General features: G+C 35.1%; 1 protein-coding gene across 23 annotated transcripts in view; it reads left to right on the top strand.

Moving 5' to 3' along the window:
• Positions 1-25700, top strand: part of DST (dystonin) — a 512816-nt gene that overhangs the window by 141153 nt on the left and 345963 nt on the right. Inside the window, exon 1 of one of the 23 annotated variants that reach the window (XM_077162138.1) lies at positions 16440-16501. The exons of the other annotated variants lie outside the window; for them this stretch is intronic. The gene's annotated coding sequence lies outside the window, so the exon portion shown is untranslated. Of the gene's footprint in view, positions 1-16439; positions 16502-25700 lie in introns of those variants that run through there. 23 annotated transcript variants of the gene reach the window in all.

The following is a 25700-nucleotide window of genomic DNA, read 5'->3' as shown; positions in this document are numbered from 1 at the left end:
AGCGGTGCGACGGTTATCATTCCTTAACCAGACCCGCTGCTGGACACAAGTAAAAGGTGCCTGGGCTACTCTTGGGTGATGGACTAGGTCATTTTTGGATGGGATTTCTCTACCCCCACTGCAGGATGTGTGGTGGGGTGGGCAACCGGAGACGCCCTTGGATGGGTGATGGATTGGGGGAAGAGGCTTGGTTTCCAAGAAGCACATTGCATTTTCTCTCCTTGTGAAAGCTCTTAAGCGTTATGTATAAGCATAATTCTTCCTGGGAGGATGGAAACCGATTAATTCTCCATAGGATTACTAAGGCATTGCTGCTCCCGTTAGTCATGGGGTATTGGTTAACCCAATAAAAAAGGTTCTTGGGTTCTTATGCATGGACTGATTCAACCCTGAAAATACCACTAAATCATTTTCCCCAAAATGATCCTACTTATTTGAAAAAAGTTTATGGTTTGTCACTATAAAACTATCCTGAGGTGTTATAAAAACGTGACAATGGAAAGTGCAATGGATGAAAAATTTGAGCCAGCGAGTCTGTTGTAAATTTAATTATGGAACAGTATATTTTGAGATGATTATGTACCTAACCTTTAGATTAGGGAAGCTATTTACCAACCTGGTAAATGTTGATTCTTTAGTAGTATTTTGTTTAACTTTATAGTTAAGTATAATAAGCTAGAAGTTGTACCTTCCTATCATAAGAGTCTTTTGTCTCTGGGAATGCATTTTAAAATATTATTGTGGCTCCTGAAACACTCTGTCTCCAAGGGTAGGTTATAGAGCATTAATATTAATAGTGAATAGTGGCCTATTTCATAATGATTTTGTATCTTTGAATATTTGCATTGGAATTAGCCCTTCAATTCCTGTAAATGGGATAATGTAGTTAAAAATGAATGTATTAATGGTTTCTCTATTAGTGGAAAATGGTAATACACAATCCTGAACTGGATAATAAAATTCCAATTCCTCCAAAACCTCAAAATCCACCCGTGGTTATGTTTATCTCATTCTAGAATATATTTTATTTCTGGCTTTCTTGCAGTCCATGTAGAATTTTGTGAACAGCACAGGCACTTAGAATTCTTTTGTGTCAAGACTCTATTGTGTATAATACTGCTTCTGAGCAACTGCAGTGATATTTTAGGCTAAAGCCCATTTATATCATCACTGTATGCACGTCTATGTAATATACTCATATTTACCTCAGTCTTTCCATTTTAAGATGTGTTTTTTTAATCAGTTGTCTCCAGAACTTTTAAAGTGACAAATAGTGAAACGTAGATTAGAAAACCTTAATTGAAGAAATATGTTTGCACTCTTTAAAACCTGAAAGAAAAAATTCTGAAAGTCCTAAAGTATATACTTTTGAAAAAAATTATTGCTTGTTTGAATTTTGGTCCCATCAAATTTTACATCATTGATGTGTATGATTTCAGGTGACTCTGAAAACAGAAAAGTGTAGATTTGCCTTTCCTCAAGGAAGTAGACATTGTTTAAAACCATATCTTTATTTGCCTTTGGGAATAAAAAGAAACTAAATATCTGAAGTCCGTTATAGTTCTCACTACACTTCATAGTCTAATGATCAATATTGCGCTTAGACTTTTTCAAATACATAATGTACAATTTCAGTGGAAAAATGTTTCCTTCCTCCTTTTCTTTGTGCTTTAAAAATGCTTAGGTCATCATCAGTTTGTACTTGCCTTTATAGACTCTCTATGTTTCATTTACTCTTGGAATGGAAGGTAAGAGTGTTGGCCTGGAACATGAAATATATTCCATGAAAAGTTGGAGGCCTGGAAAACTCATTGTTTTCCAGATGTATTTTTAAGCCGGTTATGATTTCCCATCAGTATCCAATACTATGACTTCACTACAGAGCTTATTATCCTGATGACTTGCTATGGGGGCTGATCTAATCAGAAAAGAATGGTCGGCTTTGAATAGGGAGTGTCAGTTCACTACACTTTCAAAGTACGGTTGTTCATTTTCTGAAATCATGCATTGTTCAAAATATCTTAACATCCCAATTTGAACTTATAAAAGTTTATTTTGAATTTTATTTCTGACAAAATTCCTTGGTTACAGGGTAAGTTTGCATTCATCTAGAATATTATCAGGTTGCCAAGTTATCATATGCCCCAGCTGTTGAAATACCCTAAGTGATGATGGAGTCAGCAGGAAAAAATTCAAAATCTGGCTGTCATCAGAAATACAGAATTATAATAATCTATAATGTAAGAAATTAGGAATATTGGATTAGAAGTTGGATTTTGTCAGGCTAGTCCTCAGATGGCCTTGGAAGAACTTCAAATCAGGCCCTCTGTAGAGAAACAAATATAATGGCAAGTGAGTGAGCCCTAATTATGGTGTGGCCTATTCTTGTGTCTTGCTTTAGCCCTTTACTTCTGAGTGAAAATGGGCAACTGTTTGCTGATTTAGAATAAAACAGGAAGAGCTGTTTGCTATAGAGGAGGGTGCATTGTTCTGATTTATATTCTAGTCCTGTTACTTATAAAATGAATTCATCGCCAGAATACTTAGAGCCATCTGATTAAAATTAATCATATTGTTTGAGCTGATATCAAAATCAGTGGGAATAAAGGTGTTTATTTATAAATTTTTTTATTATTGTTTCTGTTCGAAATTGTCCATGTCAGTGGGTTTTTTTTTTTCATATCTGTAGTTAATTATCATTGTATTTCTGTATAATAGCAAACATTTTTGTCTCGTCTTTCTTGGCGGTACAAAGAAATTAATCTATATACCATTATTTTAAATAATCAAATTAGTTAAATTTCACTTTAATCTATGAAATTCGGTTGCTTGAGTCTGTCATTGAAAGATTTTGTTTTCTTAACACGTTATTTTTTTTGTATAACTGTGAAAATGAGATAATTAATGTAAACCCAATCTATTTTATTCTATACGTGTTAGGCATAATTAGAAAAATCAGTTAAACTATTTTGTTCCAACAAAATGGTTATTTTCCCATTGATCTTCTATAGTGAAAGGGTTGCATTATCATTCTTTTTGAACGTCTAATGGAGGATTTAGTTATTTGTCTATATTATGACTAAAAAAATCCTCTTTGATTTTTTTTTTGGAAAAAAATCTGTTTTTCTTTTTTTTCTTTCACAAATACTTTGAGTTGTTGCTTTAGTCCTTTGTCTCATTAGGGCTGTATAATTCTGTGTATTATATGGTGATGAAAGGAACAGAGAACAATTGAAACTATAGTTGTTACTTTCAGTTCAGTTTTATGGCCTACATAGATAGGTGATTGGTAAAAATCCCATCTCTACTGTGTAAACCGGCTCTGGTGCCCATTTGAGTAGAAAGTTGGAGTGTAAAGGTTTTAGGAACTTTTTTCCCCTTTCATGTAGTGCAGCCTGTGATGATCTTGCTCACTAGTTTTCAGTAAGCTCCCAGTATTCAGCAAAAATTTGATTTTAAATTTCATCTTCTCAGTGTATGCTTTGCTCATGGTTTGATAGGTATGTAGTAAGTGAGGGTTCTCTGTGCTTGATCATGATCGTGTTATATTATAGCTACTTATAACAGTATCAGTCTGAGTTTTTTGTTTTCTTTTAAAACATGGAATAGGCATAATCTGATAATGAATGTTAGTTAAGCTTGCATTTGGCTGTTTGTAACAGAAAACATGTGATAGTGCTTAACCAAATAGATGTTTCCTTTTTCTCACTTTCTGAGAGGTCATGGTAGGCAGTCTAGGGCTGTTGGTTACTTCTGTTTGCCAACAGGGACACTGACTCCTTCTATATTTTGGCTTAGCCATTCTTAGTGTATCATATTTTTACTCTGCGATCACAAAATTGCTTCTCCTTCTCCAGCCCTTGTGTCTGAATTCCATGTGAAGAGAAGGTGATGGGCAAGGACAAAGGAAAAAATGATGAGCAAACCGGTTGAGCCAGCCTCCTTTTAAGTTATTTTTTTTTATTAGAAGCTCAGCTAGCAACTTCCATTTATATCTCATTTAGGTGACTATCCTAATGGTCACCTCTACTTGCTGGGGAGACTGGGAAATATAGATTTTTAAGTTGACTCCATTTAGTGCCCTGAACAAAATTGAAGTTCTGTTTGTAAAGAAGAAGGAAAGAATGGGTATTGGATTTGTTGCCAGCAATGTCTGCCACTCAGAGGGTAAAGTGTTGGTGCTAAAATTGGAAACTGAAAGTTTGGACACAGCATGTTAATGGTGGCTGTTAACAACCATAACACAGTTTATATGACTTCATTAAAACATTGAGAGGATATCTCAGAGCTCCATTGAAGTTTCTGAGGAATTTCAAAATGACACAGTTGAATATTTGGTAGTATTACAACCTAGATTTGAAAAGTAATTTCCGTGAAACAGTTAGGATTATATTTGGCAATGAAACTTGTTCATTGCCTTATGGTGCTAAGGAGCACATACCAGTTTAGGAATGTCAGCAATTTTAGATATTATTAGTAAATTAACTGTGAACCCAAAGTATTATACTGATGCTCCTTCAGTTTTTTGGGGTTTGACTTAGTCTTACACAGTAATTTCAACATTTAATTAGTCAGGGCCTTTTTTTTTTTTTAAAGCTTTAACTGATTTTTAACTTTCAGTTTTTTTATTTGAGAGTTTGGCATGCTTCTTTCCTGGTCTTCAAGGCTGGTTTTAGGTAATAAATGACATGTAAGGAGGGGTGATGAGGACAATTTATTGTCCTACTGTAATTCTGTAGCTAGGCAAAGAAGCTTTTGTCTTTCTGACTTTGGGGGTCATGTGTGTCTCAGGAGTCTGGCTCTCTGGAAGCTGAACTATTGGTCCAAAGCATCTTCATCGAATCATAGAAATTGTAAAAACATCTGAAGCTAAAGTCATGATAAAAAAATGGAGTATCTAGACGATCATGTGTTTATTTTTGTTTTAATTCCACAACTGAGTACAATATAACTGCATAAAATGCACGAAAATCATCTGACCCTGATGAACCAACTAAATGAAGAGAAGATGATTTGTAGTTTAGAATGTGTATTATTTTATATTAATTAAAAAGAAACCCAGATAGTTCTGTTGCACTAAACCCTTCTTTCTATGCTTTTGGAGAAAAACAGGAAAGACTTGTGTGTCTGTTTCTCAGCTCTTAGTAATTTAGGGATTATATTCTGTCTATTTTTGAAGAAGACTTTGAGGCAGCTAATTGTGTATCTGCTGAAGTATATCATTATTTTTGTAAGTGATCAAATGAGCCGTATTTTTTTCCTATCCTTTTGGTGTAACGTCTTTTTTTTTTTTTGCTATTGTTTTCCACCCTTGCTTTCATCTCTCTCAAGAGAGGAAACAAATAATTCTGCTTGGAGTGGGTGTTGGGAAAACTGTTTCTTAGGGTCAAATGGGATTTTATCTTGTGGGAAGGTGAAGGTCCAGGAAAGAAAACTCTGAGAGAGACTAGCATGAGTATTCCACTTCATTGGTATAACTACAAAACATTTTGAATGTCTGACTAAAGTTCACAGTAAGTCTTAGGGGTGGGGCGGATTGAGGTTATAGGAAGGTGGAAATGGATGAGGCTTGTGTTGTACCAGTGTGAAAATGGCCATGCAGTGTAGGTTTTGTTCTGTAGGCAGGAAGGGAATACCTCTGATGATCTTCAGTAAGAAGTTACCAATGAAATAGGTTTAAGAGCTATAACTCTGGAAATAGTATGTAGAATTGAGCAGAATGGAAAATTCAGGAGGCCGGGAGATAGATCAGAAGGCCACTGTAAAGTTATGGTGCCTGGAATGGAAGGTCAATTTAAGAGAAAATTCAGAAATTAACAGGATAGACTGACTGTTTAGTTCTATATGTGAGGACAGGAAGGAATGCAGTAGTTTTTGTTGCAAGTTAAGTGTGAAGAAGCTTAGAATATTTTCTTTTAAATTTGTAAAAAATGTATCGTACATCTTCATTAAAAAAGATGTTTTTTATTTATTTATTTCTTTTTTTTTTTGCATGGGCAGGCACTGGGAATCGAACCTGGGTCTCCGGCATGTCAGGCAAGAGCTCTGCCACTGAGCCACCATTGCACCACCCTAAAAAAGATGTTTTTAAAACAGCTTTTAAAATGATAATCATTATCAGGCCTTCCTTGGTAGTGAAATGGAATGGACACTATTTTACCCTCACTTGAAATATAGTGAGTAGAGTGACCTGGAAAACTGGAATGTTCCATTTGATGTAGGGCTCCTTCAGGACTTAAGACTGATTAGAAAGAGAGATTATTAAATCTTAAACCTGTTGAGAATTCATATTTGTTTAGTAGCATCTTAGCGTAGTGAGTCTTTTTTCTATAAGCAAAATAGTTTCACATGCTTTTTTTTTAGTACGTTTATTGACAAATCTTCACAAACATATAGTCCATACATGGTAAACAATCAATGGCGCACAATATCATGACATAGTTGTGTATTCTTCACCATAATCATTTTTTTATGAAACATAACCACATACAAACACAAACATTTTTACTATTATGAGCATTCCATTCCTGTTATAATAACTCACAATCATATGCTTTTTAAAAGTATAAACTATTTTAAAGGCGGATCTTTCATTATACTTCAATGTTTTTTTTTCCTTTGATTTATTTTAAGAAAACCTCCTAATTTATTAGTTTTTTCTCATATAAACCCTCTAGAGATTAGGTTTCTGAAAAGTAATCTTAGTGTGTGAAACTTTGGTAGCATCTCATATAGAGCCCTGGATGTTCTTTAGGGTTAACAGGAGTGATTTGGGTTGGGGTTTGGCAAGCGTGGTAATTAGCAATATCTAGCTAAAGCCTCTGCACTCTATTTGAACCCTCTTAGCCACTGATACCTTATTTTGTTGCATTTCTTTTCCCCCTTGTGGTCAGGAAGGCATTGTTGATCACACTGTGTCAGGGCCAGGCTTGTCTCTGGGAGTCATGTCCCATATTGCCAGAGAGATTTTTACCCCTGGATGTCATGTCCCATATAGGGGAGAGGATAATGATTTTACTTGCAGAATTGGGTTTAGAGAGAAAGAAGCCACATCTGAGCAACAAAAGAGGTTTTTTGGAAGTAACTCTTATGCTTAACTAAAGGCAGGCTTAGGTTCTCCACCATAGAAATAAGCTTCGCAAAAGCAAGCCTCAAGATCAAGGGTTTGCCCTATGTGGGTCAGAACTATCCCAGATCCAGCATCATGGGATTAAGAATGCCTCCTTGATGAAAGAGGGAAGAGAGAAATGAGACAAAATGTAGTTTCAGTGGCTGAGAGATTTCAAACAGAGTTGAGAGATTATCCCTGAGGTTATTCATATACATTATATATATATATATATATATATATATATCCCTTTTTAGTTCATAAACTAAATATACCATATATAGTTTTATACTATATACCATAGTATATTGGAGTGGTTGGCGGGAAGTACTGGGAACCGTTGAGCTGTGTTCCAGTAGCCTTGATTCATGAAGACATTTGTGTAACAGTACAGCTTTTACAATGTTACTGTTTGATTATGAAAATCTTGTCTCATTTTCCTTTTATCCAGGGTATGGACAGATGAGTAAAAAAGTATAGGTAAAAAATAAATAAATAATAGGGGATGTAAGAGATAAAATAAATCGGATAGATTGAAATACTAGTGGTTAATGAGAGGGAGGAATAAGGGGTATGGATGTATGACTTTTCGTTTTTATTTCTTTTTCTGGAGTGATACAAATGTTCTAAAAATGATCATAGTGATGAATATATAACTATATGATGATATTGTGAGCCATTGATTGTACACCATGTATGGAGTGTATGTGTGTGAAGATTTGTCAATAAAAATAGTAAAAAAAAAAAAAAATCAAGGGCTTGGCCTATTGACTGGGAGTTCTTAATATTTGAGACAGTATCAGGGGTTTCCCTGGTGGTAAAGCTTAAAAAAAAAGTTCTTACTTTTTCAACTGTCTGTCGAGGGACTTTGCCAATTTTTAATCAACTTTTCAGCAAACTCTGGGATGTATCCGGGCATTACCGTAAGCTATATAGAATTATACACCCTCATTCTTACTTCTGGGCTCCATGTGTTTGGGTTGTTTAAATGATCTGTCCAGACAGGTTAGGTTAGATTATGTGCTACAGAAAATTTAGGTTTTGAGCAAAATGAATCTCTCTTCCTTTGGTCTCATACAGTAGGTGAAGTTCTAAAATACTGACACTGTCATCCTTACCCCTATGTTTTGATTTACCTTAGTCCCAACCCGATTGGCTTCATTCTTATCTCTAATTGAAGCCTGATCTCTTTTTTGGTTTCTTTAACAGTTGTTATATGTAGCAATGCTAACTTCCAGAGCTGTAGAACTCCAACTCTGAGTCTTTGGTGTCACATAGGTAGCCAAAGTTCCGGGGAGATACCGGGTTATACATTTATAGCATAGCTTCTCAAAATCTAGACATAACGTCAACATCTAGACTAAATGTCATTGCTTAAAGAGTTTACAATCCTATTGAGTTGGCTGCCTCTTCACCTTTTTGAGAAGGTTCTTTGAGGCACAGAAGTGTTAGATTTTCAGGAGTTCTCATTTATCTATTTTTTCTTTTGTTGCTTGTGCTTTGGGTGTAAAGTTGAGGAAGCTACCTCCTATTACTAGGTCCTGAAGATTTTTCTGTATTTTCTTATTGGAATTTTATGGTACTGGTTCTTATATTTAGGTCTTTGATCCTCTTTGAGTTAATTTCTGTATAGGGTGTAATGTAAGGGTCCTCTTTCATTCTCTTGGCTATTAATATCAGTTCTCTTGTGCCCATTTATTGAAAAGACTATTTTGTCCCACCTCAGTGGATTTGGGGATCTTGTGGAAGTTCAATTGACCGTAGATTTGTTGGTCTATCTCTGCAGTCTCGATATAATTACATTGGTCACTACATCTGTATATTTACTTATTTCTAATTTTTATAACTTTATGTTGGGTACAACTGCTATTATTTTACCAATAAGGTAATTAAGGCATAGAGAAGTTAATTTTCACCAAAATCACATGGCTGTAAGTGGTTGAAATGAAATTTGAACAGCAAGTGTATATTTAACATAAATTATTTATTTTGAATTTCATTGCAATGACTGAGAAATGTTGCAGAAATAGTTTTACTGGAATATTTTGCTAAAGATTCTGATTAATGCTAGAACTTTCTGAGGCATGTTAAATGATGCATGACATAAAAATCAATAATTTAAAATTTCTTAGAGATTTATTTCAATTCAAGTATTTAATGGGTTTTGGAGGTTAAACTGTTTTTTATCTGCTGGATTATAAATTCTAATGATTAGTTATCCATGAAAAAAAATAAAATTTTAACTTGAGTATTTAGTGTGTATTTAGATTGAGGAGATTTTGAAAAGAATTAAGTTTTGTAAATGTCACCAATGAATATGGTTGCTTTGATACATGCCTGAAATGTTTCCTGGAAAGAATTGTCAAAGGGAGTTGACAAAGTCTTGATTTTTCTCTAGTGGGTGAAAATATTTCTCAGTGAATCCTGGTATTAAAGACTTTATATAAAGATGCTATTGTTCCAGTGAATTAGAAACATGCCCCTATATTTATTTCTTCATACTGGGTATGCCACTGTGACAGTTTGTATTCTTGATTTTTAGCATGAAATAATGTTGTTTGGTTGCTTATTTTTATCCTACCTTTATTAACCAAAGTAAGGTAGACATGGGTAAGTCTATCTCACTGGGTTTGTAAAGATGGGTTAAAATAGGGTATATGCAGTACTCTGAGCAGTAGATAACGTAGGCAGTGAATGAGGTAGCTCCAAAAGCTCAAGAGTCTTGGCTCTTCCCAGGTCATAGCTTCTTTTTTATGCTGTTACCTTCTTTTGCTACTTCTGAACTATTGTATATTATAGATATTATTTTTAAATGGCATGATTATTTCCTTTCATATGGTCATATTGTTCTTAAAGTATTATTTTATCTTGGCTATGTGCATTTAATATTGTACTTCTTCTAGAGTTACATGTGGCTGCTCAGAGTTCAGCAATCTCACAGTTTGCTTTAGGAGATCTACATTTGCTATTGCCTGCAATTCAGGTATCCAGTCAGTTGGCAGCTATGATGCTTTATAACACTTGATTCTAAAATTAGTTGAACTGTTCTATTTTAAGGATAGTCTGAAATTAGTAGTCCATGTCCTGCAAAACATGTGAAAGTTAAACTCTTAGGATATTGAATTACTTCTTTTTAAATGTGATCAGAAGCGGTGTCGGATAGAAAAAAGTTTGTTTTATATTTTTAGGAGATTTTCGTTATGGTGTTTTGATTATAGCCTGGGTGTAGTACTGTATGTATATAATATATACGAGCCCCAATATTTACTTTTTTGCCTGCTAGAGTTAAGATAGTGATTTTACCTAAACTTCATGTTTGATTTTTAAAACCATGTAAGTTAAGAGGTAATGCAAGATTACTAGGTTTTTTTATTAGCATATTTTAGAAGCTCCATAGCCCCTAAGTATTTATGAATGTAGAAACACCACTGATTGCCTTTGCTAGGAAAATATTAAAGATGGAAGAAGTATTTGGTTGTTCATTTTGTGATCTTTGTGTGTGATAACAGAAACTAGAGAATATTGAAAATAGTATATAAAAAATGACTGAAATTCGGAGTTTTAATTCATGTAGTAAGAATTTTATAACTTCTTTAAGCAAAGGTTTAGGACTACAAAGTCATTTTGCAGTGTTGTTTGAATGTTTCCCTCAAGCAATCTTAGAAGAGAAAACCATGAGGGTTAGGAGTAATGTAAATAATTAATATTGTATTATTTCTGGCAGTTTATTTAGCTGCTTTAGATAATTTGGAATCGTCAGACTTTTTCTTTGAAAAATTTTAGAGAATCTAAAGAAGGATTCTAGATGACAGTAAGCAGAATAACAATGGCACTTCAGTTTTGTTGCAGAAAAACAAATATACCTAATCTCTCTCCTTTTTCCATTTAGAAAACTATATAGAAATTTAAATGTGTGTTTTATGGAATTAAAATGGTAAAATAAACTAAATGAGATACTTTTCTAATAAGCATTCCTTGGAAACATTTAAGCAATCTTGGGTCCAAACTTTTTCATATTTCTAGTGAGAAACTGATTACATGTTTCAAGTGAACAAATTACCATATAACATATTCTCTCTTTTTTCTCTCAGCATCACATTTTCTATTTAGTATTTCCCTAGAGGGTGACGCAACAGTGACTCAGTGGCAGCATTCTTGCCTGCCATACTGGAGACCCGGGTTTGATTCCCAGTACCTGCCAATGTTAAAATATATATATATACTTTTTTCCCTAGAAATACTTGGAGGAGATGAAGCACTGGAGCTAGGAGAAAGTTCTTTATCAAATTGGAATGTGTGGTTTAGTAGTAAATAGTTATGATTCCTTACTTAAAATGTACAGAGGAAGCAGGGCCTCCAGAAAGAGAAAGAACACAGGGCCATCGCCTTTCAAAGAGCTCTGTGTGGTGAGGAAGGTAACTTCATTAGTTATAATACAAGTAAGTGCTAGAAAAGAGGAGTGATCTGAGTATTCAGGGGCTTCACAATTGGCATTTGAAGGAAAGCAGAATTTTAATGGTAAGAGAAAGCTTTTGTTTTGTTTGTGTGGGGGCCTGTGGTGTGGGCAGTAGGGCCTTCTCACCCTTACCATTTCATTTAAACAGTCTTACCCTGCATGTCACTCTGCATTTAAGGATAAGTATTATTTAATAAATAATTTGACATAAACTAACTTTATTTTATATGTAATCAATGTTGAATTTAAAATTTTAAGAACTCAGTTATATGAAAAATATATTGTCAAATCTGGGATTTATTGGTGAGAAATAACTTTTAGGACTCGCTCAGCAAATGTAAGGCATGAACGAGATATTCCTAACATAGTATAGCAAACAACGTAGTAGAGGAAACTCTGAATTAGATTGATGATTTTAGTAATGATAGTATCTTACTTATTTGTCATGTTTTTCTATATACATGTTGTAATTTGATCCTTGTAAAAGCTTTCTGAGATAAATAAAATATAAGCTAGTGTCCTTATTTTATGGCCAATGAAACCAGGCTCCCACTGAGATGACTTGTCCCAATTACCTGGCCTGGGGTGACAGACTGGGGGCCAGAATCCTGGCCCTCTGACAACCACTCCAGAGAGCTCTCTATTGTAAATAATTAGGGTCTGTCCTTCTCTGCATTCAAAATTAACATTAATAATGTGGATTGTAAGTAATGTATATAGCAAGAGCTGAATATTCTCAGTTTAAATGAAAAGCCATTAAATATGTTCTAGAATTATTTCATATTTAAGAAGGAAAGACTTATAGTTTACTTCTTTTCAAACATAATTTTATGCTATCCATAATATCCATAAACTTCAGTGAAAAATTCTATTGCTGGCTGTAGAGGATTTAGTTACTTGTGACAAGAACTCTGTTATCTTTCATTTCCATTATTAATTGAAGCAACTCTTAAAATTATAGGGTTTTGCATTTAGATTTATTGTTTAATAAAGGCAGAAAAAACTGTTCCATTGACTAAGGATATGATTTCTGTGATACTCAGTGGAAAAGGAGGAACTGTGTAAGTACTTGGGGGAACATGGGGAGAAAACCTGCGACACATGCTTGCTAACATTTTTGGAAAATAAAGAAATGTGTGTAATTTGAACAAAAAAATCATCTGTAGTTCCGTTATTCAAATGCGGTAATGTTCTGACATACTTCCTTCCACGTTTCTATTTCCTCTTTTCTAATATATAAAATTTAAAAATTGGACCAGTTGGTATAAAGTTCTGTATTCTGCTTTTTTCACTTAGTATAACCTGGCATTTTCTAATACCATTAAATACCATTCCAAAATATTTTTCATGATAAACATGATAAACAGTATCATGAATCTGTGTTTAAGCAGTTTTGTATTCTGATATTTTTCACTTATTAATATTACACTGGTATTTTTCCATCTAATTGCTAACTTCAGAAATGTAAATTTTCAAGATAAGAAAGAAGTTAAATGGATTATACAAGTCACTTAGCAATTAATTGCTCATAAGATAGGGCCTAATTCATAACTTGAGTAGATTCTGGAGTTATATATCAATTAAAAAACTTTAATCATTCTTAATTCTAGAAATTCTACTATAAAGGAAGCAATGACTAATAATCAAGATATCAGATTTCTAACCCTGGCTCTTATGCTGACTAACTAGCCTTATTTGGGTTTACGGATTAAAATGAGTGATTGTCAGAGTTTCTAATCATCCTGTAACACCTGCTTTAATTAATTAATTAGTAATTTATTCATTTAGAAAACATTTATTCAGTGTTTCTTATGTGCCAGCAAGTATAGATCTTTAGGGTGAAAGAGATAAGAAAGTTAGTGTTTTGTTTTGGGTTTTGTTGAGGTGTGAGTGTATCACTTTATGCTGATATGATCTGTCTGGTTATCCTTAACATTATTTTTTGATTTTTTTCATTTAATATTTATTTTTCGTTTATTATTGATGGCATTTTTAATTTTGAGAATGACCACAATATTCATGTTTTTTGTTTTGTTTGTTTTCAGAGACTGTTATTGATTCCTTTTAAAACCTTTTAAAAATGATTTATATATAATTTGTAATAATCTATTGCAATTGTATTTTGTTACTTGTGCTAGTCTTCAGAAGTATAGTATTTATTAATTGTGCTGAATTAAGAAATACGTTTTGGATTAGGTTCACCTATAACATTGAATGAAGGGAGAATTTTGGAATAAATTCATGTATTTAAAAGTTTTTCCACTCTTATTAAATGCATTAATGGTACATAAATTTGGCACCTTCTTAAGTGTCTACAGATGGCCTCTTTCAGGAATTTTTTTCATTGGTTTCTGTTTTATTATTTGTTGTTGTTCTTCCATGTCTTGGTCTGTGTAGCTTCCGTGTTTAGTTGAATGAGCATGATATACAATCTTAAGGAAAGGTCTGAATGTAGTCTCCTCTGAGGCTTCTTCCATCTCTGGTTCAATGAATGATTTCTTTCATGGTACTTTCAGTACCTCATTTTAGTACTGAACCTGAAGCAGTTTCTGGTTGGCCATTCTTTCCCCAAGATTTTCAAACCAGTGCCTTCTAGTGCTTCTAGGAGGCTAGCAATAGCCTCCTGAGTAGGGATTGTGGACTTCAGCATTGAGGCATCTTCACTGTGGGAGGTATGGGATGAGGTTTGCTGAAGTTGTGTAGATTTGTTTTTCCTTCCCTTGTCCCCCAACTACCCCAACAACTGTAGGATACTTTTGCATCTAACTCTGATTTGCCACTCATACTTGCCCATCATTTGAGAATTCCCATTGCTTGTGGTTGATGGATAAAAGATAAAAAGATTGAGTGTGTTGATTTTCAGTCCTTTCATTTTTTACTTGAGATAAATCCAGAGAAATGGGGTCAGCAAAGAAATAAGTGAGGACTGAACAGCGATCTCCTGATTTCCTGTGGTCCACGTTGTTCAGCCTTTTATTAACTGATAGAAAGGGTGCTTTTGTTGGCTATATCTGAGTCACTTAATGAAATGCCAGGAATCACTGAGAATTATTAAGAAAAAGAATGTAGAAGAAATGAGTGGAAAAAGTGAAGCAATAGTAGAGAAAGGAGTAATCATGGAATGCATTTAGAGAAATGCTGAGTTTTCAGTATTATATTTGATTATGTATTTTAGGTACCAGGAATGTATTTAGGTCAGGGATGATAAATAGCATGCAGTAGACACATCAGTATTCTTGAAGTATAAGAAATAAATTAGTCTTAATATAAAATTAGAATTATAGCAATTAAAATATTCACCCATCTTGAAAAGTTGAATGATAATTTGACCACAAAACTCTTGGATCATCATGTGGTGATCTCATCTGGTTGTGTCCTAGTTAGCTACAAGATCTGGCTCCAGACAGACAAATCCAGCCACTAACTACCATCCAAACTTCACCCCTTCTCATGACCTGCATTCTGAAGATCTGTTGGAATGTGAGTCTTTGCCTTCTGCTCTGGATGAGGACTGAAAAGAGGAGAATTTGATGCTTTGTGGCCGCGTTTCTAACACACTATAGAGACTAGGAGTGGCAGTGGAAAGGATGGAAAGTTTGGATTTGCTCACAGGCCATATGGGCATATGGTAAGGAGGCTGGAGGAAGAGGAGAGAGGGGAGGGGAGATGAAGAAATAAAAGGAGAGAGTGCTTATGTCTTGATACTTTTGGGGAGTTGGGTGATAGAGGTTCTTAGGTACATTGTAGCCGGCTTCATTTTCTTAGGTACATTGTAGCCGGCTTCATTTCTCATGTATTGGGTCTCCACATATAGATTCTATCTTCTCTCCTCCCATCCCGGTTCTGTTTCTTCTGTCTTTCCTTGTCTGTTCAGCTCCCTCTATGAGAGCAACAGGCAGGTAGACGATTAGAAACGATGTGGTTTGGAAAGTGATTTTCCAATATGAATGCTCTGGTAGCATGTATTTTTTTTTTCCTTTTATAGTTCATGAAAGAACTTTTAAATGTTTGTAGTTAATCGTGGACATTGTCCACCACAAGATTCCCATGCTTTAACGTCCGACTTTCCTTATATGTCTGCAAAGTTCCCCTTTCAACCAGCTTGGTACAACATTCAGCACTTTTAATTATTCTCATAGTAACGTGCTACTATTACCTCTGTCCATTTCCAAATGTTTAAGTTCAACCTAGTTAAACATTCTGCACATATAAAGCAACTACTCCTCATTTTTTAGCCTCATTCTGTAACCTGGTAACCTGTATTCTATTTATGTGTGTGAGTGTACATATTACAATTAGATCATATCTGTGAGATCAAACAATATTTGTCCTTTTGTGTCTGAGTTATTTCACTTAACATAATATCATGAAGGTTCATCCATGTTGCATGCTTCAGGACTTTATTCTTTCTTACTGCTGAATAATATTCCATTGTATGTGTATTGATAATGTGTGTTTTTAAAACATTTTTATCAATCCACTTTTGTATTTTAATTATCATTATAGATTAACAACAGAATGTCTGCATATTGTACATTGGTAATGTTTTTTTTTAAACCATTTTAAATATTCAAACTATAGTTTGCATTAGGCTGGATTATCTAACCTTCATTTAAATGGCATTTCTAAGAGAAAATATGTTATAATATGGTTGTTAGAATTTAGGAGTGAATATCTAAAGCACAGCTATTGGTAAATTGGAGACAGCTGGCAAATTTTTGACAGTGGGTAAGTCTATGGAGAAATTTAATTGATAAAGAAGTTTAGAAAAAATTTAGATAATATATTTTAAAGCTAGTAACCATTTTTGTTCTTATGATTTTTTTCAAAGGCATTTATTATAACACCTGGTACTGGCAAGAATGTGGGGAAACAATATTCATGCATTTTTTGTGAGAAGGCGACTTATCTTTGCTGAAAGGAGGTTGATACTTAAGGTACATATATCCTTTGACCACCAATATGTCAGAATCTCTTTTACAGATAGAATTTAAGTGCGAGGATATTTATGATGACCATATGTATAATAGCGAAAAATCATTAGTAGGGGATAGTCAAATAAATTTTGATTTTTACATAGTTTGGAATGGAATGTTAAGCAGCTAATAGACTGTAGTAACCCATAGCATTTTCCCAATATATACCATTAAGGAAAACTAAAAGGCACAGGACTAATGTGTATGGCATATTGTAAAAAAAAAAAAAAAAAAAAAAAAAAAAGAAGTAAAGAAAAAAATCCTATATACAAACATATATATATGGATTTGTTTGTATGCACATAGAGGAAGATATGAAAAAATAGGAGACCAAGCTGTTAACAGTGGCTAACTTCAGGGGGTGAGAGTTTTCAAAGTATTTGTCTTGTTAAAACAAGCATTTATTACTTCTATAATGAATATGAATGCCACCACGAAGTAGAATAGTTTAAAAGAAGAAATAACTAACACTCTCATGCATATGAAATAATGCTACTTTTTAAGGAAAGCTTCCTCCATGTGATTCTGAGCAGGGTATAATTTGGAGGCAACATCCTGGGTATTCAGTGACAACGACTTAATAGACCTCTGGCGCTTTCATAAACAATTTACAGACTGATGCTTTGTCTGTTTCTTTATGGTTGGACCATTATGGCCCCAGTTATCATTTTCAGTGTCTCATTTGATCATCCACTCTCAGGCTTTCTCCTTAGACCAAGTCTGGAGGATTGAAAAGGCACTAACTTGAATAAGTCAGACAAAATTAAGGTGTTGTACATGCAGTATGAATAAAGTACCCTAAGAGTAACTTTCTTACACCATTTCCCTGTGAAATTCACAGGGCCAGTGAATCCTGTACCCATTACCTTGTCTCATCAAGTTTTATTTCTCTGAGAAGTAGGAATACAGATTTATAGTAGATCCCTATTACAGTGCAAATTCTTTTTCTGTAGATTGGAATATAAAGTAGCCCCAGGAGTTTGAGGAAGTAAATTAATATTAAGAGATGATGTGGGAAGACAGTAAGAAAAGCAAATTGCATATTTGTTTTTGATATCATTAGATAAGAGAAGATGGAATACTTTTGCAATTCACAATTATTTAAGTCTTTGTGTATGTGTATGTGTGCCCTGTATTAGTTAAGGATTTATATATATACATAAATATTTATAGATACATTTATACATATATATTATATACACATATATATATTTCTACTGGCCTTTGTACTATTGGTGTCATGTTTTTTACTTTTATATATGTTATAAATGCCACAATATATTGTTGTTATTTTCTATTTAAGAATTTTTAACACCTCGAGTGCTTATGTTGACATATTGTAGATACTTAATAGTTTTTAAAAAAATGATTAAATGAATGACTTCCTGTTGAGAATTTTAAGATTTTCTGAGTTCAGTTTCTGAATCAGGCTAACTCTAGGTAATAATTCCACTTAGAGCTGAACTAATTTTATCCCATTAATTCTATACCTGCCAAGAAGATGAAGCTTAAAGTAACTTTTGTAACTTTCAGCAGGTATACAGATTACCTCACTTCATGGTACGTGATTTCCCTAAGTAGAGAGATAGTCAGAATGAACTGTTGACACAGTGAATGCCAAGATAAATTACAGGGAGAAGATATGATTCAGTTTAGATAAAGTTATCATAATGCTGAGACTTCAGGAGATAAAATTTGGAGGTGTAGCTCAGAAAAGGAGTGTGCCCTTAGACAACAAAGGCCAAGTTCACAGATAGATTGGTTTACACATGTGTGAGAACTCAGAGAATAGTGTTGCCCACAGTATTGTTTACTTAAAAAAAGCTGGGGTATTGTAAAGCAGCTGTTTATAGTTCTAGACCCTTAAAATGTAAAAGGTCTAGAATGTATTGCTCAGTCAGCACAAATAGAGCAGCCTTAGGTAATAGGAAGTGTCATGCTATCTATTCTTCCATCTTATATGAGCACCTAGAAATCTGTGAGCTTTTCTTTTTTCTTTAGAGTTTTTGTAGTATTTCTGATTTCTCACAATCTACTTTCAAGTAATATTATACGACTTCATGTATATCTCTTCGTGAATAAGTACATAAGAACATACTTTTTACTTCTATATATGTTATAAATGTCATGATGCATTATTTTTTATTCATGCCTTTTTAAAGAGATTTAAAAAATGTTTTGTATATTTAGGAATGCAGTTATTATTTTGAATGTACTTCATTTCTTTGTGCACATCCTTATCTTTATCAGGTATCATTTTCATTCTACCTGAAAGACTTCCTGTAATATTTCTTGCAGTGATGGCCTGCTGATGATGGATTCTTTTACTTTTTATGTCTGTGAAGATTTTATTTTGCCTTCACTTTTTTTTTTTTAATTTTTTTTTATTAATCAAAAAAAAAGAAAAGAAATTAATGCAACATTTAGAAATCATTCCATTCTACACATGCACCCAGTAATTCTTAGTATCATCACATAGGTGTATGATCATCATTTCTTAGTACATTTGCATCGATTTAGGAAAAGAACTAGCAAAACAGCAGAAAAAGATATAGAATGTTAATATAGAGGAGAGAATTAAAATAATAATACTAATAAAATATATATATATATATAAAAAGGAAAAAGAAAAAAACAAAAACAAAAGATACAAACAAACAAACAAAAAACTATATTTCAGGTGCAGCTTCATTCAGTGTTCCAACATAGTTACATTACACTTAGGTATTATTATGCTGTCCATTTTTGAGTTTTTGTATCTAGTCCTGTTGCACAGTCTGTATCCCTTCAGCTCCAATTACCCATTATCTTACCCTGTTTCTAACTCCTGCTGGTCTCTGTTACCAATGATATATTCCAAGCTGATTCTCGAATGTCGGTTCACATCAGTGGGACCTTACAGTATTTGTCCTTTAGTTTTGGGCTAGACTCACTCGGCATAATGTTCTCTAGGTCCATCCATGTTATTACATGCTTCATAAGTTTAGTCTGTCTTAAAGCTGCATAATATTCCATCGTAGGTATACACCACAGTTTGTTTAGCCACTCGTCTGTTGATGGACATTTTGGCTGTTTCCATCTCTTTGCAATTGTAGATAATGCTGCTATAAACACTGGTGTGCAAATGTCCATCTGTGTCTTTGCCCTTAAGTCCTTTGAGTAGATACCTAGCAGTGGTATTGCTGGGTCGTAATCCATTCTGCCATTCTATGTCTTTTGATTGGGAAATTCAGTCCATTAACTTTTAGTGTTATTACTGTTTGGATAATATTTTCCTCTACCATTTTGGCTTTTGTATTATATATATCATATCTGATTTTCCTTCTTTCTACACTTTACTCCATACCTCTCTCTTCTGTCTTTTCGTATCTGACTCTAGTGCTCCCTTTAGTATTTCTTGCAGAGCTGGTCTCTTGGTCACAAATTCTCTCAGTGACTTTTTGTCTATAAATGTTTTAATTTCTCCTTCATTTTTGAAGGACAATTTTGCTGGATATAGGAGTCTTGGTTGGCAGTTTTTCTCTTTTAGTAATTTAAATATAACATCCCACTGTCTTCTAGCTTCCATGGTTTCTGCTGAGAAATCTACACATAGTCTTATTGGGTTTCCCTTGTATGTGACAGATTGTTTTTCTCTTGCTGCTTTCAAGATCCTCTCTTTCTCTTTGACCTCTGACATTCTAACTAGTAAGTGTCTTGGAGAACGCCTATTTGGGTCTATTCTTTTTGGGGTGCGCTGCACTTCTTGGATCTGCAAATTTAGGTCTTTCATAAGAGTTGGGAAATTTTCAGTGATAATTTCTTCCATTAGTTTTTCTCCTCCTTTTCCCTTCTCTTCTCCTTCTGGGACACCCACAACACATATGTTTGTGCGCTTCATATTGTCATTCAGTTCCCTGATCCCCTGCTCAAGTTTTTCCATTCTTTTCCCGATAGTTTCTGTTTGTTTTTGGAATTCAGATGTTCCATCCTCCAGTTCACTAATTGTAGCTTCTGTCTCTTTAGATCTACCATTGTAGGTATCCATTGTTTTTTCCATTTTTTCTTCTTTGTCCTTCACTCCCATAAGTTCTGTGATTTGTTTTTTCAGATTTTCTATTTCTTCTTTTTGTTCAGCCCATGTCTTCTTCATGTCCTCCCTCAGTTTATTGATTTGGTTTTTGAAGAGTTTTTCCATTTCTGTTCGTATATTCAGCATTAGTTGTCTCAGCTCCTGTATCTCATTTGAACTATTGGTTTGTTCCTTTGACTGGGCCATATCTTCAATTTTCCGAGCGTCATCCATTATTTTCTGCTGGTGTCTGGGCATTTGATCAGATTTCCCTGGGTGTGGGACCCGGCTGGTTGAGAGGTTTTTCTGTGAAATCTCTGGGCTCTGTTTTTCTTTTCCTGCCCAGTAGGTGGCGCTCGTGGCGCTCATCTGTCTGCGGGGCCCACCAGTAAAAGATGCTGTGGCTCCTTTAAATTGCCAATCCGAATCTTGCAGTCGGCCCGGGAAACCGCGCGTGGAGGGGGGGTCACCGTCCGCCGCGGCTTGGGGGAGTGCCGGTCCAAATTGCCCAGCTGGCCCGAGATGCCAAGCGTGGGCGGGAGGGCCCCGCTATCCAACGTTCCCAGTCAGACCGGGGAGCCACGTCCGTGGAGGGGACCCCAGTTGCCAGCCGCCCGGGCCAGGAAAACGCGCACCCCTCGGGTATCTCACCGCAGCGGATTCTCCCTGCCCGTTCAGCCGTTCCAGAATGGGGTACGCTGTCTTTTTGGTCTCTGTCGTGGCTCCGGGAGCTGTTTTTTATTGTTTCTGTTTCTTTAGTTGCTTTTCTGGAGGAGGAACTAAGACCCGCGCGTCTTACTAAGCCGCCATCTTCTCCGGAATAATTGCCTTCACTTTTTTAAAACAATTTTTATTGAGATGTTTTCACATACAATATAATCTTCTAAAATATACAATCAGCAGTTTACAGTATCATCATATAGTTGTGCATTCATCATCACAGTTTTATTATTCCAAAAACAATAAAAATAAGAATAAGAAAAAAATAGAAGTAAAAAGGAACACCCAAAACATTCCATATCCCTTATCACCCCCTATATTTATTGATTTTTTGTTTGTATTTTCTTACTCATCTATCCATACATTAGATAAAGGGAGTGTCAGTCACGAGGTTTTCACACTCACACAGTCACACTGTGAAAGCTATATACATCATCTTCAAGAATCAACACTAATTGATTACACTTCGATGGTGTATTAGCTACAGTTCTCTTGAGAAACAGAATCAGCAGGAAATATCCATAGATATAAAATTTGTAAGTGTTTCATATAACTGTGGGAACGTAGAGTCTAAGGTCTATAGGGCAAGCTGCAACCTGGTAACTCCAATGAAGTTCCTCAGTGAGCTCTCAGGAGAGGCTGGCTGGACAACCATAGGAATGGAAGAGTCCAAAATCCATAGGGCAGGCTGTGAAGCTGATGACTCTGATGAAGGGTCTGGATGAACTCCACAGGAGAGGCTCTCCAGCTGGAGCAGGATGAGAGACCGTCTCTTCTGAATCCTCCTTAAATGCCTTCCAGTGATTAGATGAAGCATTACTCATTGCAGAAGACATTCCCCTTGGCTGATTACAAATGCAGTCAGCTGTGTATGCAGCCAACGTAATTATGATTTATATCCATGAAATGTCTTCATAGCAACAGACAGGTCAGCATTTGCCCAACCAGACAAATGGACACTACCACCTGGCCAAGTTGACATGTGAACTTGACCATCACAAATGTTTTCAGGCATTTCCCTATAGCTACTCTAATATACCCAAACCTGAAAAGAGATATCTATATAATGCATAAGAATGACCTCTTGACTATTTGAAATCTCTTAGCCACTGAAACTTTATTTTGTTTCGTTTATCTTCCCCTTTTTGGTCAAGAAGGCTTTCTCAATCCCTCGATGCCAGGACCAGGCTCTTCCCCAGGAGTCATGTCCCATGTTGCAGGGAAAGTACACCCCTGGGAGTCATGTCTCACATAGTGGGGAGGGCAGTGAGTTCACCTGCAGAGTTGATTTAGAGAGAGAGAGAGGCCACATCTGAGCAACAAAAGAAGTTCTCTGGGGGTGACTCTAAAGCACGATTATAAGTAGTCTTAGCTTCTCCTTTGCAGGAACAAATTTCTTAAGGGCAAACCCCAAGATTGAGGCCTTTGCCTTTTAAATTGGTAGTCCCCAATTCTTGCAAGAATACCAAGTCTTCCTCAGGTGGGGAAGTTTAATATTTCTACATTTTTCCCTAGTCCTTCAAGGGGACTTTGCAAACTTTTTAATGTTCTGCTCAGATTACTCTGGAATGTATCAGGACATCACATTAACTTCTACAAACCAACAAAATCTTACTCCCTATTTGAGGTCCCATGTAATTATGGTGTTCAAGTAAACTGACCATACAAATTAAATTAGTGTGCTATAGAAGGTATAAATTTTGCACCGAATAAACATCTCTTCCTCTGGTCTCACCCAGCAGCTGAAATTTTAAAATACAGTCAATTTCATCCTTTACTCCTTAGTCTGATTTACTAACCAGATCAACTTCATTTATATCTCTAATTGAAGTCTGATCTCTTCTTCAGCTTGTTAAACAGTTGCTGTATGGGGTAATGCTGACTTTCATAGTTGCAGAGCTCTAGTGCTGAGTCTTAGGTGTCATACAGATACCTCAAGTTCCAGGGAGGGACTGACCAGGATATACACACACACAGCTCAGCATCTTGGAATTTAGAAATAACCATTATACCTCAGGAATAGATGTGAATGCTGTAAGAGCTTACAGTCTAGGAACTTTACAATAAGCCTTTCCTTGATGAAACTGTGCTCTTAATTCTCAGAGTTAGCACATTGTAGTTAGTCCATATTAGTGAGGCATCATACTGCCTTTTTGTTTTTGGCTTATTTCACTTAACATGCTGTGTTTTCAAGGTTCACTCACCTACTTGTGCCTTCACTTAAAAAAAAATACTTTCATTGAGTATAGAATTCTAGTTTGACAGTCTTCTCTCCCCTCAGTACATTATAGTTGGTGGTGGCTACCAGAAATAAAACTCACCTTCACAAACCTTCTTCAGTCAGACTTTATCCTACACGTTCTCAAGGATAAAATTGCACACTTTTCTTTAATGCAGCACATCTTGTATATTTTACATACCTACATACTTTAAGCTACCAAAAGATAAATACAAACTAACATTTTTTCCATAGTAAAGATCTAATAGATATAATACTAACTTATTTTATCAGTAAACGTGTATGAATTAGGGAGAACATATCTAAGTAGAATAAAACTGTATTTGTTTGATTCAAAAAAATCATCATAAAAAAGGGAATAGGACTAGACTTTGTCACTGCATCTTTTGTGACTGTATTTTCTTTTTTATTCCTTCTATTGGAGATTTAAAAAATCCTTTTTTCATAATATTCTAAAATTATGAACAACAAAAGTATATTGACTATCAGGCTCTGAAAAATATAAAACTTTTCCATAATTCTCAAGGACATTTTCTTTTATTTACTGAAATTAAGCAGTTAGATCTTATTCAATTACTTCTGTCCCAAGGCTATTTATATTTTAATAATGATTTATTTATTATGGTTACTATTGCAAAAGTATTGTTGGGGAAAATAATTTTAATTGAGGACCTCTTTCAGAACAGACATACCTATTCCACAGCATATCTTCTCTGCCCACTATTCCAGCTCAGATCCCCAGGCACAGCAGAAAGAATTCTAACCAAGCCCACACCTCCCCCATCTTTCCTCACCCCCCCTTTCCCCCATAGCTGCCTTAGGGTTAGGCCCTGATCACAGGGATAGTGAGACAGGAAGAATGAGGTCTGGTCTATTGAGCTTGGTTTTAAAAGTTTTAAATGAGGGTGGTAGGATTTAAGACCCCTTAAGTGGCTTTAGTGTTGATGAGCATTCCTCTGACCTTCTTTTTGTTTCCAATTATTAGATCTTTTTCACTTAAAGCTGGCTTCGTTCTTTACCCTGGCAGCCCTCTGCTGCCTTCAGAAAGTCCCAGGTGGCAGTTTCTTTCCACTGCCCAGGTTTGTTTACAGTAATTAAAAATACTAAGGCCTTGAACCCTGGTACCTAGAGTATTTTTTTTTCTTTTTCTCTAGGACTCTAGGAGTGCTAATTTATATATACACAAATTATAGATATATTTATCTTTAAACAATTCAAATAGAGCTCTTTAAGAATTTTTTGTTAATGTGCTGTTACCATCCTGTCATATGAAAATATTTCTTGGACAGACACAAATAGAAAGTTAGTCACCAAAAAAAGGAGCACAGAAATATCCTTTTTATTTTGAGCTTTTTTATTGTATGATAAAATGTATATACAAAGCAAAGGAAGAAAAAAGCAATTGTTTTCAAAGTACTCTTCAACAAGTAGTTACAGGACAGATCCCAGAGTGTGTCATGTATTACCATACGATCCTCTCAAATTTTTCCTTCTAGCTGCCCCAGTATATAGGAGGCTTGAAGGAATAAATAATTTTTTTATCGTCACCATCAACTTTTTTTTTCTTTTTTTGTGAAAAATAACATGTATACAAAATAGCAATCGGTTTCAAAGCACGGCACAACAGTTAGTTGTAGAACAGATTTCAGAGCTTGGTATGGGTTACACTAGCACAATTTTAGGTTTTTACTTCTAGCTGCTCTAAGATAACTGGAGACTAAAGAAATATCAATTTAATGATTTAGCAACCGTGTTTGTTTGTTAAACCCTACCTTCTCTGTATAACTCCACCATCACCTTTGCTCTTTCTATCCTACTGTTTGGGCTATGGCCATTCTAGCTTTTTCGTGTTGGAAGGGCTGTCATTAATATGGGGTAGGGAGATGAGACTAGTTGATGTTCTAGAGAGGCGGGGTCCTCTAGGTTTCAGTACTTACCTGGTCCAGGGATCCATCTGGAGGTTGTAGGTTTCTGGAAAGTTACCCTAGAGTGTGGAACCTTTGTAGAGTCTTATATATTGCCCTAGGTGTTCTTTAGGATTGGCTGGAATGGTTTTGGTTGGGGGTTGGCAAGTTATGATAGGTAGCAATGGCTAACTGAAGCTTGCATAAGAATGACCTCCAAAGGAGCTTCTTGACTCTATCTGAACC

This window comes from Tamandua tetradactyla, chromosome 5 (assembly GCF_023851605.1).
Source record: "Tamandua tetradactyla isolate mTamTet1 chromosome 5, mTamTet1.pri, whole genome shotgun sequence".
NCBI lineage: Eukaryota > Metazoa > Chordata > Mammalia > Pilosa > Myrmecophagidae > Tamandua > Tamandua tetradactyla.
Note: the sequence above shows the minus strand (reverse complement) of the source record. Positions and strands in the feature narration are given on the sequence as shown.